The following is a 19,426-nucleotide window of genomic DNA, read 5'->3' as shown; positions in this document are numbered from 1 at the left end:
GGAGAGTGTTTGTGAAGGGATGGCTCACTCCCAGTCTCGGGGTTCCAGGTTCTCATTGACCCTCATCCTCACAGTAGGTGTGGGTAAGTGAGTGAGCACCCTGAGTCCGACAGTGAGCTGGACACACACACTCTCACCCCTCCGCACTCAAATGGTCATCTGTATTTACTAATTGCGTATTTTTTAAAGTTATCAATTTATTGTTTTGATATTGAGCTTTTGCTCAGCGGGTAGTTTCTTTTCTTACCGCAGATTTTCTTTGAAATCCATGTTTAATGTCGCTCCAAACCTTGGGCTGGATTTCCCGGCCCAGCCAGTGCTGGGATTGTCCAGTCCCGCCGAAATTCGATGGTCTCTTGGCTGAGCTGCCGAAATTCCCATGGGGGATCCCGCAATGATGGGCTTGAAAATCCTGGCCCTGATCTTTCTGAAATTTGCTGAATAGCATCCCAAGTGAGAACACATTTGAAATGTGGGTCCTGTGATGGAAAAGGCAGGATGAGCCTGCTTTAAAGCAACCAAAAGTGCCAGCTTTTCAAGTGGAGCCGCTATCATATCAATCCGGGCCAACACATTGACTTGCAGTCCCGCCCACATCACTCCCAGGCTCAGTCTCCAACAGGAGGGCCTAGAGATACGGGACAAAAGGTGATCCTTAAGGGGAGCAGGTCAAACAGTCAAAATAAGTCATGATACCTTAAAGTACAGGACAGTTGGTCACCCCGATCCTGTTTAGTATTTCTCCTGTTTGAGGCCTGTCTCCAATCTGTGTGTTTAACCTGCCTGAGGCCTGTGTGTTTAACCTGTCTCCAGCCTGTATGTTTAACCTGTCTGAGACCTGTATGTTTAACCTGTCTCCAATCTGTGAGTTTAACCTGCCTGAGGCCTGTGTGTTTAACCTGTCTCCAGCCTGTATGTTTAACCTGTCTGAGGCCTGTGTGTTTAACCTGTCTGAGACCTGTATGTTTAACCTAACTCCAGCCTGTGTGTTTAACCTGTCTGAGGCCTGTGTGTTTAACCTGTCTGAGGCCTGTGTGTTTAACCTGTCTCCAGCCTGTATGTTTAACCTGTCTGAGACCTGTATGTTTAACCTAACTCCAGCCTGTGTGTTTAACCTGTCTCCAGCCTGTATCTTTAACCTATCTGAGACCTGTATGTTTAACCTGTCTGAGGCCTGTGTGTTTAACCTGGCTGAGACGGGTGCGTTTAACCTGTCCGAGGCCTTTGCGTTTAACCTGTCTGAGACCTGTATGTTTAACCTGTCTGAGACCTGTATGTTCAACCTGTCTGAGGCCTGTATGTTTAACCTGTCTGAGGCCTGTGTGTTTAACCTGTCTGAGGCCTGTGTGTTTAACCTGTCTACAATCTGTGAGTTTAACCTGTCTGAGGCCTGTGAGTTTAACCTGTCTGAGGCCTGTGTGTTTAACCTGTCTCCAATCTATGAGTTTAACCTGTCTGAGGCCTGTGTGTTTAACCTGTCTCAAATCTGTGTGTTTAACCTGTCTGAGGCCTGTATGTTTAACCTGTCTCCAATCTGTGAGTTTAACCTGTCTGAGGCCTGTATGTTTAACCTGTCTGAGGCATGAGTGTATAAACTGTCTGAGGCCTGTGTGTTTAACCTGTCTCCAATCTGTGAGTTTAACCTGTCTGAGGCCTGTGTGTTTAACCTGTCTGAGGCATGAGTGTATAAACTGTCTGAGGCCTGTATGTTTAACCTGTCTCCAATCTGTGTGTTTAACCTGTCTGAGGCCTGTATGTTTAACCTGTCTGAAGCCTGTGTGTTTAACCTGTCTGAGACCTGTGTGTTTAACCTGTCTTCAATCTGTGTGTTTAACCTGTCTGAGACCTGTGTGTTTAACCTGTCTTCAATCTGTGTGTTTAACCTGTCTGAGACCTGTGTGTTTAACCTGTCTCCAATCTGTGTGTTTAACCTGCCTGAGGCCTGTATTTTTAACCTGTCTCCAATCTGTGTGTTTAACCTGTCTGAGGCCTGTGTGTTTAACCTGTCTGAGGCCTGTGTGTTTAACCTGTCTTCAATCTGTGTGTTTAACCTGTCTGAGACCTGTGTGTTTAACCTGTCTGAGGCATGAGTGTATAAACTGTCTGAGGCCTGTATGTTTAACCTGTCTCCAATCTGTGTGTTTAACCTGTCTGAGGCCTGTATGTTTAACCTGTCTGAAGCCTGTGTGTTTAACCTGTCTGAGGCCTGTGTGTTTAACCTGTCTCCAATCTGTGTGTTTAACCTGCCTGAGGCCTGTATTTTTAACCTGTCTCCAATCTGTGTGTTTAACCTGCCTGAGGCCTGTATTTTTAACCTGTCTCCAATCTGTGTGTTTAACCTGTCTGAGGCCTGTGTGTTTAACCTGTCTGAAGCCTGTATGTTTAACCCTATCTGAGGCCCGTGTGTTTAACTTGTCTCCAGCCTGTGTGTTCAGCCTGCTTCCAACCTGTGTGATCAATCTGTCTGTGACTTGTGTGTTTAGCTTGTCTGAGGCCTGTACATTTAACCTTTCTGAGGCCCATATTTTTAGCCTGGCTGAGGCCTGTATGTACTTCCTGTCTGAGGATTGCATGTTTAGCCTGTCTGAGACCTGTGTGTTTAACTTGTCTGAGGCCTGTGTGATTAACTTGTCTGAGGCCTGTGTGTTTAACCTGTCTCCAGCCTGTATGTTTAACCTGTCTCCAGCCTGTATGTTTAACCTGTCTGCGACCTGTATGTTTAACCTGTCTGAGGCCTGTGTGTTTAACCTGTCTGAGGCCTGTATGTTTAACTTGTCTGAGGCCTGTGTGTTTAACTTGTCTGAGGCCTGTGTGTTTAACTTGTCTGAGGCCTGTGTGTTTAACCTGTCTGAGGCCTGTATGTTTAACCTAACTCCAGCCTGTGTGTTTAACCTGTCTCCAGCCTGTATCTTTAACCTATCTGAGACCTGTATGTTTAACCTGTCTGAGGCCTGTGTGTTTAACTTGTCTGAGGCCTGTGTGTTTAACTTGTCTGAGGCCTGTATGTTTAACCTGTCTACAATCTGTGTGTTTAACCTGTCTCAAATCTGTGTGTTTAACCTGTCTGAGACCTGTGTGTTTAACCTGTCTGAGGCCTGTATGTTTAACCTGTCTACAATCTGTGTGTTTAACCTGTCTGAGACCTGTGTGTTTAACCTGTCTACAATCTGTGAGTTTAACCTGTCTGAGGCCTCTGTGTTTAACCTGTCTCCAGCCTGTGTGTTTAACCTGTCTGAGGCCTGTGTGTTTAACCTGTCTTCAATCTGTGTCTTTAACCTGTCTGAGGCCTGTGTGTTTAACCTGTCTCCAGCCTGTGTGTTTAACCTGTCTGAGACCTGTATGTTTAACCTGTCTCCAGCCTGTGTGTTTAACCTGTCTCCAGCCTGTATGTTTAACCTGTCTGCGACCTGTATGTTTAACCTGTCTGAGGCCTGTGTGTTTAACCTGTCTGAGGCCTGTGTGTTTAACCTGTCTGAGGCCTGTGTGTTTAACCTGTCTGAGGCCTGTGTGTTTAACCTGTCTGAGGCCTGTGTGTTTAACCTGTCTGAGACCTGTATGTTTAACCTGTCTGAGGCCCGTGTGTTTAACTTGTCTGAGGCCTGTGTGTTTAACCTGGCTGAGACGTGTGTGTTTAACCTGTCCGAGGCCTTTGTGTTTAACCTGTCTGAGGCCTTTGTGTTTAACCTGTCTGAGGCCTGTATGTTTAACCTGTCTGAGGCCTGTGTGTTTAACCTGTCTGAGGCCTGTATGTTTAACCTGTCTGAGGCCTGTATGTTTAACCTGTCTGAGGCCCGTGTGTTTAACTTGTCTGAGGCCTGTATGTTTAACCTGTCTGAGGCCTGTATGTTTAACCTGTCTGAGGCCTGTATGTTTAACCTGTCTGAGGCCCGTGTGTTTAACTTGTCTGAGGCCTGTGTGTTTAACCTGTCTGAGGCCTGTATGTTTAACCTGTCTGAGGCCCGTGTGTTTAACTTGTCTGAGGCCTGTGTGTTTAACCTGTCTCCAGCCTGTGTGTTTAACCTGTCTGAGGCCTTTGTGTTTAACCTGTCTGAGACCTGTATGTTTAACCTGTCTGAGACCTGTATGTTCAACCTGTCTGAGGCCTGTATGTTTAACCTTAGACCTGTATGTTCAACCTGTCTGAGGCCTGTATGTTCAACCTGTCTGAGGCCTGTATGTTTAACCTGTCTTAGACCTGTATGTTTAACCTGTCTGAGACCTGTATGTTCAACCTGTCTGAGGCCTGTATGTTTAACCTTAGACCTGTATGTTCAACCTGTCTGAGGCCTGTATGTTTAACCTGTCTGAGACCTGTATGTTCAACCTGTCTGAGACCTGTATGTTCAACCTGTCTGAGGCCTGTATGTTTAACCTGTCTTAGACCTGTATGTTTAACCTGTCTGAGGCCTGTATGTTTAACCTGTCTTAGACCTGTATGTTTATCCTGTCTATTATGTTTCACTATGGGGTCGTTTTGCTCTTGAACCGGTTGACACTTATGTGTCGGCAGGTGAGTCGATTACAATACACGGCAGACACAGAGACCAATATGAAATGAAGCACATACTATTTATTTACACAAACATCAGAGCACTAACATGATGTGTTCTTCTCCAACCAGACCCTACTCTAGACTAACGTTAACATGGTAGCCCGCGCTACACAGCTATTGGGTCTTACAGTCATGTGGTCAATCTGCTCACAGTCTCTTAAAGGTGTATTACACCTCAGATTACCACATCCCTCCATCTTTACTTGAAAGTACATTTTACAATATATCAACTATTTACATAATAAACTATTTACAAATTCAGTCACTCAGGAGGGTTTTTCAAATGTGTCGGCCTTCATCATGTGTACGACTTCGGATGGTTTATCTGAGGCCTACCTTTCAGGAGTTATCTGTCCACTCGGCTCCCCAGCAGGAACCTGTAAGTTTGCCTCTTCGACTCTCTCAGGCTCAACTGGTTCTACAGTACTTCCAAACTAAGGGGAGTTCCTTCTACCTGTGGCGTAGACGCCAACAGGAATGATTGGCGCATCCTTTCTTGTGGATCTGTTTCCCTATTCCTGAGGTGATCTACGTGTCTCTTAATTATCTGACCTTCGACTGATATGTGATGGGAAAAGGGTCCTGTTGCAGCACTGACTTCACCTGATAGCCATTTGGGCCCATCTCCAAAACTCTTTGCAAAAACTGTCTCCAACAGTGAAGTTTCTTTCACGACTGTGGTAATTGTGTCCATTTCTCTGGGCCTCCTGACATCTCTCTACCCTCCCCACTAAATTCGGCCTTGAGACTGAAACGTGTCCTGAGACGTCTCTTCATCATTAACTCTGCGGGGACAGTATCGGTGGTTGTGTGTGGTGTAGTCCTATAGCTGAGTAGGAAATGTGATGATCTAATTGCAATAGAGTCGCCTTCCAGTTTTTATCATTCTGGATTTGAAGGTCTGTACTGCCCTCTCGGCCAAACCATTGGATGCAGGTGTGTTATGCCGTTGAGAGTTGTAGATCTTTGGAACTCCCTGCTAGTGAATGCTGTTCCATTATCAGACACTATTATCTCTGGTAAACCGTGTATCGCGAAACTCAGAGGCAACCTGTCTATGGTGGCAGCAGATGTGGGTGATCTCACCTCATATCCATCCATCTGCTTCAAGTGAGCATCTATAAATCAAAAGGAACATTGTGCCTACAAAAGGCCCCACGTTGTCAACGTGGAGGTGGACCCATGGCCTTCCTGGCCATTCCCAGGGATGCAATGGAGCAGAAGGGAGCAATTTCTGTACCTGTTGGCACTGTATGCAGCCTTTGACCATGTTTTTGATTTCTGTGTCCACCCCTGGCCACGATAAGTAGCTGCGTGCCAACCTTTTCATTCTGGAAATGCTGGGGTGAGCGCTATGCAATTCTCAATAATGGTTGTTTTCCTCTGGGAGGCACAATGACTCTCGCTCCCCACAGCAAGAAGCCATCGGCAGGTGAGCTCATATCTCCTGTTAAAATGGGGCTTCATTTCAGGGGCTCGTCAGACCATCCCTGTAAGACATGTTCCCCGACGTGAGACAAAACTGGATCACGGTCTATCCACTCTCTTATTTGTTTGACATGTACTGGTGACGAATCCAGAAAGTTTAATAACAAGACAAGTTCTTGAGGGATGGGGGTATTCACATTGCTGTCCTTCAGGGGTAATCAGCGCAGTGCGTTAGCATTGGCAATCTGGCTTCCCAGTCCGGGTATTAAAGTATATTCGTAAGCAGCTAGAATCAGTGCCCATCTTCCAATGAGTGCTGAGGAAATTGGGGTATTGCCTTATCTTCCCCAAACAAGCTTCATAGTGGCTTGTGATTGGATACAATGGTAAAGTGGCGACCATGGATATATTGGTGGAACTTCTTAGTGCCAAATACAATGGATAAGCCTTCTTTCTCTATTTGTGAGCATCGTCATTCTGCAACACTGAGTGTTCTTGAGAAGTAACCGTTCAAAGCCATCCATCATCCAATGGGTGAGTACTGCCCCTACTCTGTAAGGGGATGCATCGCAGGTTAAAATTAATCGTTTCTTTGAGTTGAAATGTACCAACAGGGCCGATGAACATAGTAACTGCTTTACTGTGGTAAAAGCCTGTTGTGGAGCTTGCCAAGTTCACCTGTGGTTTTTCTTGAGTAAACTGTATAATGGAGCCAGTACTGTTGACAAATTTGTGAGGAAAAGGCCATAATAGTTAACCATTCCCCAGAATGACTTGAGTTCTGTGGCATTTTTTGGTGCTGGCAACTCACGAATAGCTCTCACCCTGTCTTCTACTGGGTGAAGGTCCTGCGAGTCGACCCTATGACCCAGGTAAACTGCTTCTTTTGGTTGGAAGATACTTTTTTCTCTTTTCAAGCGTACTCTGGCTTGTGAGAAATGCTTTACTACCTCTCCCAGGTTAGCCAGGTGTTCTTCATCAGTTTGTCCTGTTACTAGGACATCATCGAGATAAACCACCACATGGGGCAGACCTTGAAGTAAATTTTCCATAGTCCTTTGGAAAATGGCACAAGCCGATGAGACTCCGAAGGGTAACTGGGTAAACTGGTAACACCCCTAACGTGTGTTGATAGTCACAAAATCCCGAGAGGCCTTTTCTAGCTCGATTTGCTGGTTAGTGTGGCTCATGTCGAGCTTTGTATATGCGGTTTCTCCTGCCAGCTTGGAGTACAATTCATCAATTTTTGGTATAGGATGCCTGTCAAGTCTGGCCACTTTGTTAACGGTCAACTTGTAGTCCCTGTATATTCACACACTCTGGTCAAGTTTTGGTACTGGAACTATGGGTGCTGCCTATTCGCAAAATTGTAGAGATTGTAAGACTCCCAATCTTTCCAGCCTGTCTAATTCGACATCAACTTTCTCTTGTAATGCATAAAAGACTGGCCTCACCAGATGTCTCAGACCGGCTAGAGGGCATTCTGAAGGTGGAGGGTGAACAGCCAGTGGTCGTGGTACACATTGGTACAAACGACATAGGTGAAAAAAGGGATGAGGTCCTAAAAGCAGAATATAGGGAGTTAGGAAGTAAATTGAAAAGTAGGACCTCAAAGATAGTGATCTCAGGGTTACTACCAGTGCCACGTGCCAGTCAGAGTAGAAATAGCAGGATATATTGGATGAATACCTGTCTGAAGAGATGGTGTGAGGGGGAGGGTTTCAGATTCCTGGGGCATTGGGACTGGTTCTGGGGAAGGTGGGACAAGTACAAACTGGACGGGTTACACCTGGGCAGGACCGGGACTGATGTCCAAGGGGGAATATTTGCTAGAGCAGTTGGGGAAGGTTTAAACTAAAATGGCAGGGGGGTGGGAACCTATGCAAGGAGTCAGAGGAGGGGGAATCAAGGACAAGAACAAAAGACAGAAAGGGGAATAAGAAAAGTGACAGGCAGAGAAACAAAGAGCAAAAATCAAACAGGGCCTCAGGGAACGGGACAAGCAATGTTAAAAAGACAAGCCTTAGGCTTTGTGCCTTAACGCGAGGAGCATTCGCAATAAAGTGGATGAATTAACCACACAAATAGATGTAAACAGGTGTGATATAGTCGGGATTACGGAGACATGGCTGCAGGGTGACCAGGGATGGGAACTGAACATCCAGGGGTATTCAGTATTTAGGAAGGACAGGCAAAAAGGAAAAGGCGGTGGAATTGCATTGCTGGTTAAAGAGGAAATTAACACAATAGTGAGGAAAGATATTAGCTCCGATGATGTGGAATCTGTATGGGTAGAGCTGAGAAACACTAAGGGGCAAAAAACGTTAGCAGGGGTTGTACATAGACCCCCAAACTGTACTGGTGATGTTGGAATGGCATTAAACAGGAAATTAGAGACACATGCAATAAAGGAACATCTGTAATTATGGGTGACTTTAATCTGCATATAAATTGGGCAAATCAAATTAGTAACAATACCGTAGAGGAGGAATTCCTGGAGTTTATACAGGATGGTTTTCTGGACCAATATGTTGAGGAACCAACTAGAGAACAGGCCATCCTAGACTGAGTATTGTGTAATGAGAAAGGAATAATTGGCAATCTAGTTGTGCGAGGCCCCTTGGGGATGAGCGACCATAATATGATAGAATTCTTCATCAAGATGGAGAGTGATGTAGTTGATTCTGAGACTAGGGTCCTGAATCGTAATAAAGGAAACTACGAAGGTATGAGGCGCGAGTTGGCTATGATGGATTGGGAAACGTTACTTAAAGCGATGATGGTGGATAGGCAATAGCAAACATTCAAAGAGCGCATGGGTGAGCTGCAACAATTGTTTATTCCTGTCTGGCGCAAAAGTAAAACAGGAAAGGTGGCCAAACCATGGCCTACGAGGGAAATTAGAGATAGTATTAGATCCAAGGAAGAGGCAGACAAATTGTCCAGAAAAAACAACAGACCTGAGGATTAGGAGCAGTATAGAATTCAGCAAAGGAGGACCAAGGGATTGATTAAGAAGGGGAAAATAGAGTACGTGAGTAAACTTACGGGGAACATAAAAACCGACTGTAAAAGTTTCTATAGGTATGTGAAGAGAAAAAGATTGGTGAAAAAATGTAGGTCCCTTACAGTCAGAAACAGGGGAATTTATAAAGGGGAACAAAGAGATGGCTGACCAACTAAATACATACTTTGGTTCTGTCTTCACAAAGGAGGACACAAATAACATACCAGAAATGTTGAGGAACACAGGGTTTAGTGAGAGGGAGGAACTGAAAGAAATCAGTATTATTAGGGAAATAGTGTTGGGGAAATTGATGGGATTGAAGGCTGATAAATCCCTGGGGCCTGATAATATACATCCCAGAGTACTTAAGGAAGTGGCCCTAGAAATAGTGGATACATTGGTGGTCATCTTCTGAGATCCTATAAACTCTCGAACTGTTCCTACAGATTGGAGTGTAGCCAATGTAACCCCACTATTTAAAAAGGGAGGCAGAGAGAAAACAGGGAATTATAGATCAGTCAGCTGATGTCAGTAGTGGGGAAAATTCGAGAGTCCATTGTAAAAGATTTAACAGCTGAGCACTTGGAAAACAGTGGCAGAATCAGACAGAGTCAGCATGGATTTATGAAAGGGAAATCATGCTTGACAAATCTACTGGAATTTTTTGAGGATGTAACTAATAGAGTTGATTAGGGGGAGCCAGTGGATGTGGTTTATTTGGATTTTCAGAAGGCTTTCAACAAAGTTCCACATAAGAGATTGGCGTGTAAAATTAAAGCGCATGGGATTGGGGATAGTGTATTGAGATGGATAGAAAACTGGTTGGCAGACAGGAAACAAAGAGTAGGAATGAATGGGTCTTTTTCTGAATGACAGGCAGTGACTAGTGGGGTGCCGCAGGGATTGGTGCTGGGACCCCAGCTATTCACAATATATATTAATGATTTAGATGAGGGAACTAAATGTAATATCTCCAAATTTGCAGATGACACAAAGCTGGGTGGGAGGGTGAGCTGTGAGGAGGGTGCAGAGATGCTTCAGTGTGATTTGGACAAGCTGAGTGAGTGGGCAAATGCATGGCAGATGCAGTATAATGTGGATAAATGTGAGGTTATCCACTTTGGTAGCAAAAACAGGAAGGCAGATTATTATCTGAATGGCTATAAATTGAGAGAGGGGAATGTGCAATGAGACCTGGGTGTCCTTGTACACCAGTCGCTGAAGGTAAGCATGCAGGTGCAGCAGGCGGTAAAGAAGGCAAATGGTATGTTGGCCTTCATAGCCAGAGGATTCATGTACAGGAACAGGGGTGTCTTGCTGCAATTATACAGGGCCTTGGTGAGACCACACCTGGAATATTGTGTGCAGTTTTGGTCTCCTTATCTGAGGAAGGATGTTCTTGCTATAGAGGGAGTGCAGCGAAGGTTTACCAGACTGATTCCTGGGATGGTGGGACTGACATATGAGGAGAGATTGAGTCAGTTAGGATTATATTCGCTGGAGTTCAGAAGAATGAGGGAGATCTCATAGAAACCTATAAAATTCTAACAGGACTAGACGGTAGATGCAGAAAGGATGTTCCCGATGGTGGGGGAGTCCAGAACCAGGGATCACAGTGTGTGGATATGGGGTAGACCATTTAGGACTGAGATGAGGAGAAATTTCTTCACCCAGAGAGAGGTGAGCCTGTGGAATTCGCTACCACAGAAAGTAGTTGAGGTCAAAACATTGTATGTTTTCAAGAAGGAGTTAGATATAGCTCTTGGGGCAAAAGGGATCAAAGGATATGGGGAGAAAGCGGGAGCAGGATATTGAGTTGGATGATCAGTCATGATCATGATGAATGGCGGAGCAGGCTCAAAGGGCCGAATGGCCTACTCCTGCTCCTAGGTTTTATGTTTCTATGTTTCTAATATATGGGGGTTGCTCTGGGATCCACATGAATTTATCTTGCGGTGCCTGAATCTCCCCAGGTCTTCCCTAAACACAGAGGCATATTTCTGTAATAATTTTTGCTGATCTTTCATGCTGAGTTGAAAAATCTCGGTCCACTCCAGCTTTATTTCCCTAAACCAGTTCCGACCAAGTGGATTTGGACCCTCCAATGCCAGCACTATCAGGGTAGGTTAGCAGACCGGCTTCCATACTGTACTGGAACCTTGAATATACCTTTTCCTTGTGTGTTTTCACCAGTATACGAATTCAATCTAGTTAGATTAAAGCTAGTGAGCGGCTTCCTCCATTCAGATACTTGAATGTGTGTCGTGGATGCACCTGTATCCACCTCCATTCGAAGGGATTTTCTGTTGACTTCATAGATTGGCTCTGTTTTACCCATTTTAAGCTGTGTAGTGAGTAAATACTTGACTCTGTTTCTTGTGGTTCCTCCTTTATATAAATTTCACGACTTCCGCCTTTTTGTTTGAAATTTGGTCTCAATCTTGCTTTACAATATCACAATGTGCCTATTGTGATGGCAGTAGAAAGACTCATTTTTTAAAAATTGCCATTTGTATGTCGGCTGTCTGGTTCTAATTCTGCTATTATGAGCGTGGTTTTTATCCGTGAAGCTATTGCCTTTTGCTGGTCTGTTTAATGATGGTTGTTTCCTGCCTTTCTGTGGAGCCCTGAGCTTCTGTGCCATTTCTAACCAGAGCTTCCTTCCTGATGCAAAGGATGGCGCCATTTTGTGCCCCCTTGATTTCTCCTGAGTCCCTGACTATGTCTCCATTGCAAGCGCCAATTCCAGAGCCCTGCTGAAGTCTAAATTCGTTTCTGACAACAACCTTTTTTGAATGATGTATTCATTAATCCCACATCCTAATTGGTCTCTTAACATGTCGTTTTTCAATGCCCTGACCTCACAGTGCTCTGTCAGTTGTTTTAAGGCTGCTACACAGCAAGTGCCTGTCTCTCCAGTGGAGCGACACCTCGAATTAAATTTAAAATGTTGTGTTGTTACCGAGGGTTTCGGCTGAAAGTGGCTTTTCACAAGATTCATCAACTCATCAAAGCTCATGGAATCTGGGGCGTAGGGTGCCGTTGGACTACAAATTAGGCCGTATGTTTTACTGCCAATAAGAGGATCGCTCGCCTCTTCTCCTCCCCCAATATGTCATTGGCCAAAAGGAAAAACACGAGGTGTTCAATATAATGTGACCAGTCACCGGTGGTCTGGTCAAATGGTTCAATACAGCCAACTTGTGGCATACCAGAAGGAGATAACTTCCACAACTATGGTGAGGGCTTGCAATTGTACCGTATTTACAATCATCCTGCAAAGCATGGCTGATTCACTACAGTGGAGTTTTTGCAGCTTTCCTTGGTGTCGTTGACTGGCTGTGTTTTGCCTCATCACCAATTGTTGTTTCACTATGGGGTCGCTTTGCTCATGAACCGATTGACGCTTATCTGTTAGCGGGTGAGTCGATGACAATATACGGCAGACACAGAGACCAATACGAAATGAAGCACGTACTATCTATTTACACAAACACCAGAGCACTAACATGATGTGTTCTTCTCCAACCAGACCCTACTCTAGACTAACATTGGCATAGTAGCCCGCGCTACACAGTTATTGGGTCTTACAGTCACATAGTCAATCTGCTCACATTCTCTTAAAGGTGTATTACACCTCAGATTACAACACTGTCTTACGCCTGTGTATTTAACCTGTCTGACAACCATGTGTTTAATCTGTCTCCAGCCTGTGTGTTTAGCCTGCCCCCAGTCTGTGTGTTTACCTGTCTCCAGCCTGTTTGCTTAACCTGCCTGAGACTTGTGTGTTTAACCTGTCTCCAACTTGTGTGTTTAACCTGTCTCCAGCCTGTGGGCAGAATTTTATGTCCCGTGCCCAACCTGATCGGGTGTAAAATGGTGAGCTTTGCGACATCACCCAGCACTGACACGATATTTCACTCGGTGGGCATGTGTGGATACCAGAGCCACAGCCGTCATTAACTAACAGGCCACTTAGGCCATTAACAGTCCAACTCACGGTGATTTTTTATTGCCCGTGTGAAATCGTGCCCATTACACGGGCAGGCGGCCAGCCGACGTTTTTGAAAACCTCATCCACTGTGGGATCAAAAGGGTCAGCAGCATTGCCAGTGTGAGTAGTCAGGAGTTTGGTAGATAGTTAGCAGCTGGTGACTTATTGGTACTTGGCAGCTTCTCTCTGTTCGGGGCTTCATTGTTAGCATTTCCAGGCTTCATTTCAGGACACCTTGGTGTCTCCAAGGACCCCAGAGAACTCAGATCACGTGGACCCTTCCAGGTGTTAGGCAGCCTTCTGTTACCCTGGTAATGGGGATTGTGGTCTCTGCTGGAGTCTCCTCCTCTGAGGAGGAAGAGAGGGGCAGAAGGGGGAGGAGGCCAGGCTTCCCAATGCAGCCAGCTTCCAGGGGAGGGACCTGCGGGAGGAGAGGCCCAGGCACAAGGGGCGCAGGGCCAGCAGGAAGGCTGAGGTGAAAGGGGCCACAGAAGATGCCACTATCCTGCTGCCAGGGTTTACAGGCAGCGATGTAGCTACCTCAATATGTCTGAGGTGCAGTGTTGAAGGAGGCTCCGCCTCTCAAGGGATAGCATGACCTCCATTTGCCAGATGAATGGGCCTGAGATCAGCTCTGACTCTGTGGGTGGACACCCCATGCCAGTGGCTCTGAAGGTCACAGTGGCCCTTAACTTCTACACCTCCGGCTCTTTCCAGGGGTCAGTGGGGGATCTTTTTGGAGTCTCCCAATCAGCTGTCTGCAGTTGAGTCAAGCTGGTGACAGAAACTCTGTTCAGGCGGGTACAGACCTTTGTTCTTTACTGTACAGATGAGTCCAGCCAGGATGTGCGAGCCAGAGGCTTTGCAGTGATTGCTGGGTTCCCCCATGTCCAGGGTGCAATAGACTGTACATGTGTGGCCATCAAGGTGCCAGCGGGTGAGCCCGGTGCCTTCGTCAACAGGAAGGGCTTCCACTCCATGAACGTGCAGATAGTGTGTGATCACAGGATGCTGATTGTACAAGTCTGTGCAAGGTACCCAGGCAGCTCCCACGATGCGTCTGTCCTGAGACACTCCCAGGTGCCGAGGATCTTCAGTGCTGCAGCCCAACTGGATGGATGGCTGCTGGGTGACAAGGGCTGTCCATTGAAGAGGTGGCTCATGACACCTCTGCACCACCCAAGAACCGAGGCGTTACAATACGAGTCGTGCCTCCACAAGGGCGGTGGTAGAGAGAACCATGGGTCTTCTGAAGATGTGCCTCTGATTCCTGGACCGTTCAGGGGGTGCTCTACAATATCCCCCAGAGCAGCTGTCACTGATAGTGGTTACATGCTGCACTCTCCACAATCTGGCACTGGCAAGGGGGGACGCACTGGAAGAAGAGGATCTTGATGTAGCTCCACAGGCCACAGGGGATGAGTCCAGTGGTCAGTCAGATGAGGAGCACAGTGAGGAGAACGCTGAGGGCATGGAGCCAGACCTCAGTAACCTGCAGGGAGGCAGGGACACCGTTGGCTAGGTTACTAAAGATCAGCTTCCACCGCATGCCAGGGCTGCCTCTTCCATCCCTAATGTCTGAGAGGACCCTTTCATTTGGACACAAAGTCCACTCAGTGCCTGTGCAGTAAAGGTCAGAGCCACCTACGTCCAGCATTACAGACTGGCGTACCCCAAATCAATAAAATAAAAAGGTGAAGCAAACTCAGGCCATGGTGACAAAAACAAAATTGATCTCATTTTGACAATTCCAAACTATTTACATAAACTTCTCTGCTCTTCGTTCCCAGACCAGTATACATAAAGTAAATATAAATGAACATAAAATCACCGTGACCTGTCCCTCTTGTGCTCATTGTGCCTTTAACTTACGTTTCCGAGCGCTCCGTCTTGGTGCCCCCCACCCCCCCTCGCTCTGGCATCAGTATTGCAGACAGCCCGCTGACTCTGCTGTCCTGTTGGCCTTGATGACCTTGGCGGTCGTCCTCTGGCCCGTGGAGCCTGTGCTGGCCGTGCCTGGGAGGGAGCGGGCAGTGCCATGGCTGGCATCTCCCCCGTCACCGCAGCCTCATCAGATGCCAGGGTTACTGGTGGAGGGGCAGAGGAGCTGCTGTTATCACCCAGAGCGCCCTGAGAGGAGCCCGCAGAGACAACTAGCAGCTCGTGTGGCAACGTGAGGTCACTCTGGACCTCCTTGTTCACCATTGATAGACGGACACCTAGCTGGGCTACTGGGTGCCTCATCCATTTCCCTCAGTGGCACTGACCACCTGAGGTCAGTGCCTGTTAAAGGGATTGCAGGTCCGAGCACAGCCCCAGGAACCCTCATTCTGTCCCTGGAGCTGCCTCTCGATGAGAGTCGCCACTCTCTCAATGGAGGAAGCAGTGTGCTCGGCCATGAGCGTCAACACAGTGCTCACGCTCTGCATGGACTCCTCCATTATGGAGACCATGGCACACATTCCCTCACATACCCTCACATACCCTCACAGACTCTCACATACCCTCACATACCCTCACATACCCTCACAGACTCTCACATACCCTCACAGACTCTCACATACCCTCACATAGCCTCACATACCCTCACATATCCTCTCAGACTCTCACATACCCTCACAGACTCTCACATACCCTCACAGACTCTCACATACCCTCACATACCCTCACATACCCTCACAGACTCTCACATACCCTCACAGACTCTCACATACCCTCACATAGCCTCACATACCCTCACATATCCTCTCAGACTCTCACATACCCTCACAGACTCTCACATACCCTCACATACCCTCACATACCCTCACAGACTCTCACATACCCTCACAGACTCTCACATACCCTCACATAGCCTCACATACCCTCACATATCCTCTCAGACTCTCACATACCCTCACAGACTCTCACATACCCTCACATACCCTCACATATCCTCTCAGACTCTCACATACCCTCACAGACTCTCACATACCCTTACAGACTCTCACATACCCTCACATATCCTCTCAGACTCTCACATACCCTCACAGACTCTCACATACCCTCACATAGCCTCACATACCCTCACATATCCTCTCAGACTCTCACATACCCATCCCAGACTCTCACATACCCTCACAGACTCTCACGTACCCTCCGGCATATCCCGCTGGACATCCAGAATCTGCCACCTAATGGACAACTCTAGACACTCATCATCTGCCTTCGACTGGGTATTGTCCTGGTCTCCTGCAGTCCTCCGACTGCCGGCGCCCTGGGCACTCTCTGCCTCCACCTGCACCTCAAGCAAGTGTGAAGTGCCCTCACCGCTGTGCACCGGCATTCTAGCTGCCGATCTGATGCCCACCGAGGTGCTGGTATCTGCGCTGGTGCCTGCTTTAGAGAGCGGGTGTGATGCAGGTGCTGGGAAGCATGGTGGTTCTCCAGCGTCAGGGTCTGGGGGTGAGTGCCTGCTGGTGAACCTAAGGGAGAACGAGGACATGTCATTAGTTAAAGCTATCACACTGTCACTGTGCCAGGTACCCTGGCGAGACAATGGAGATCTGCATCATGGAGCTATCGTCTTTCAATGATCAATGGAGACTCCAGGTTGGAGGCTCCATCAATGAAGAGACTAGACTAGAATGGTTACACAATCTGAAACTTTCACCTCTGTGCATTACGCTCTTACCTTCGTCTGGTAGCCCTGCCTCTCCACGCCCAGTTGCATGTGGAATATGCTGGCTCTCCTGCTCGAACCTGGTGAGCAGCAACAGGGTGGACAGGCCTCCACCTGTCTGTGGCCTCTCCAACTGCTTATGGCTCATCTTCTGCTGAAAGGACAGAGGAGAATTGACTAGTCCACTCTCTACCTGCAGCATCATTGCAACCTGGTCAACCCCAGCTGAGGAGCACCTCGCAGGGCACATCCGAGTCATGGCCCTCGAGGTGCAAGGCACTCAGTCCAAGCAGCCAGGGCTCACCCCCTTGGCCAGCTCCAGCATGATTGACCGTTGGCATTCAGACTCTAACATCCCTGAGCTCCATGGGGGAATGGCCACACCTCAACACTAGTGCACGCTGGCCTATGCCAACACGGTACTCACCCTTCCTGAGCACAGCAGGTCATTGAAGCACTTCCAGGAGTGTCGCACCACACCATGGCTGCTCACCTGGGTGCCACCTCCTCCCATGCCCTCTTTGTGGGGTGTGGACTCCTCCTCCCATCTCTGGGGACAAGAGTAACCCTCCTGGCAGCCACCTCCTCCAGGAGGACGGCGAGGCACTCAACGGAAATGTGGGGGGCCGAGTTCCCACCTGACCCGCCCTCCTGCCTGCTGTGTCCAGCCGCACTTGATGCCATTGGGAACGCTGAACGCACATCCTTCCGTGGCAGCCTGCCAGGGGCTGCCTGGGCCATTTCTACACCGGCCACCACGTCGTCATTGGACCCAGCAGCCAAGAGGACCACCACCCCCCCTGCCCGCCCCTTCCCAGCCAGTGCAGAGCCGCGTTTCACGCTGCTCACGCCTTAATTAGCCGCCAACGTGAAATTGGATTCAGCGGCCGATCACGGGCAGCAGACCGTTTCCCAGCTGCTGCCGAGCCTGCCCACCGCGCCCACCTAACAGCCTCAAAATCGGGCCCTGTGTGTTTAACCTGTCTGAGGCCTGTGTGTTTAACCTGTCTGAGGCCTGTGTGTTTAACCTGTCCGAGGCCTGTGTGTTTAACCTGTCCGAGGCCTGTGTGTTTAACCTGTCCGAGGCCTGTGTGTTTAACCTGTCCGAGGCCTGTGTGTTTAACCTGTCTGAGGCCTGTGTGTTTAACCTGTCTGAGACCTGTAAGTTTAACCTGTCTGAGGACTGTGTGTTTAACCTGTCCGAGGCCTGTGTGTTTAACCTGTCCGTGGCCTGTGTGTTTAGACTGTCTGAGGCCTGTGTGTTTGGACTGTCTCCAGCCTGTATGTTTAGACTGTCTCCAGCCTGTGTGTTTAACCTGTCTGAGGCCTGTGTGTTTGGACTGTCTCCAGCCTGTATGTTTAGACTGTCTCCAGCCTCTGTGTTTAACCTGTCTGAGGCCTGTGTGTTTAACCTGTCTTCAATCTGTGTGTTTAACCTGTCTGAGGCCTGTGTGTTTAACCTGTCTGAGGCCTGTGTGTTTAACCTGTCCGAGGCCTGTGTGTTTAGACTGTCTGAGGCCTGTGTGTTTGGACTGTCTCCAGCCTGTGTGTTTAACCTGTCTGAGGCCTGTGTGTTTAACCTGTCTTCAATCTGTGTGTTTAACCTGTCTGAGGCCTGTGTGTTTAACCTGTCTTCAATCTGTGTGTTTAACCTGTCTGAGGCCTGTGTGTTTAACCTGTCTTCAATCTGTGTGTTTAACCTGTCTGAGGCCTCTGTGTTTAACCTGTCTTCAATCTGTGTGTTTAACCTGTCTGAGACCTGTGTGTTTAACCTGTCTTCAATCTGTGTGTTTAACCTGCCTGAGGCCTGTGTGTTTAACCTGTCTTCAATCTGTGTGTTTAACCTGTCTGAGACCTGTGTGTTTAACCTGTCTTCAATCTGTGTGTTTAACCTGTCTGAGGCCTCTGTGTTTAACCTGTCTGAGACCTGTGTGTTTAACCTGTCTTCAATCTGTGTGTTTAACCTGTCTGAGGCCTGTGTGTTTAACCTGTCTTCAATCTGTGTGTTTAACCTGTCTGAGGCCTCTGTGTTTAACCTGTCTTCAATCTGTGTGTTTAACCTGTCTGAGGCCTGTGTGTTTAACCTGTCTGAGACCTGTGTGTTTAACCTGTCTTCAATCTGTGTGTTTAACCTGTCTGAGACCTGTGTGTTTAACCTGTCTTCAATCTGTGTGTTTAACCTGTCTGAGACCTGTGTGTTTAACCTGTCTTCAATCTGTGTGTTTAACCTGTCTGAGACCTGTGTGTTTAACCTGTCTGAGACCTGTGTGTTTAACCTGTCTTCAATCTGTGTGTTTAACCTGTCTGAGACCTGTGTGTTTAACCTGTCTGAGACCTGTGTGTTTAACCTGTCTTCAATCTGTGTGTTTAACCTGTCTGAGACCTGTGTGTTTAACCTGTCTTCAATCTGTGTGTTTAACCTGTCTGAGACCTGTGTGTTTAACCTGTCTTCAATCTGTGTGTTTAACCTGTCTGAGACCTGTGTGTTTAACCTGTCTTCAATCTGTGTGTTTAACCTGTCTGAGACCTGTGTGTTTAACCTGTCTTCAATCTGTGTGTTTAACCTGTCTGAGACCTGTGTGTTTAACCTGTCTTCAATCTGTGTGTTTAACCTGTCTGAGACCTGTGTGTTTAACCTGTCTTCAATCTGTGTGTTTAACCTGTCTGAGACCTGTGTGTTTAACCTGTCTGAGACCTGTGTGTTTAACCTGTCTTCAATCTGTGTGTTTAACCTGTCTGAGGCCTCTGTGTTTAACCTGTCTTCAATCTGTGTGTTTAACCTGT

General features: G+C 47.5%; 1 protein-coding gene across 1 annotated transcript in view; it reads left to right on the top strand.

The window, feature by feature from the left end:
- The window catches only part of LOC121278256 (calpain-9-like), a 233,754-nt gene that overhangs the window by 65,529 nt on the left and 148,799 nt on the right, over window positions 1–19,426 (top strand). The window lies entirely within an intron of this gene.

This window comes from Carcharodon carcharias, chromosome 5 (assembly GCF_017639515.1).
Source record: "Carcharodon carcharias isolate sCarCar2 chromosome 5, sCarCar2.pri, whole genome shotgun sequence".
Taxonomy (NCBI): domain Eukaryota; kingdom Metazoa; phylum Chordata; class Chondrichthyes; order Lamniformes; family Lamnidae; genus Carcharodon; species Carcharodon carcharias.
The sequence above is the reverse complement of the archived record's forward strand: the minus strand, read 5'-3'. Positions and strand labels throughout refer to the sequence as shown.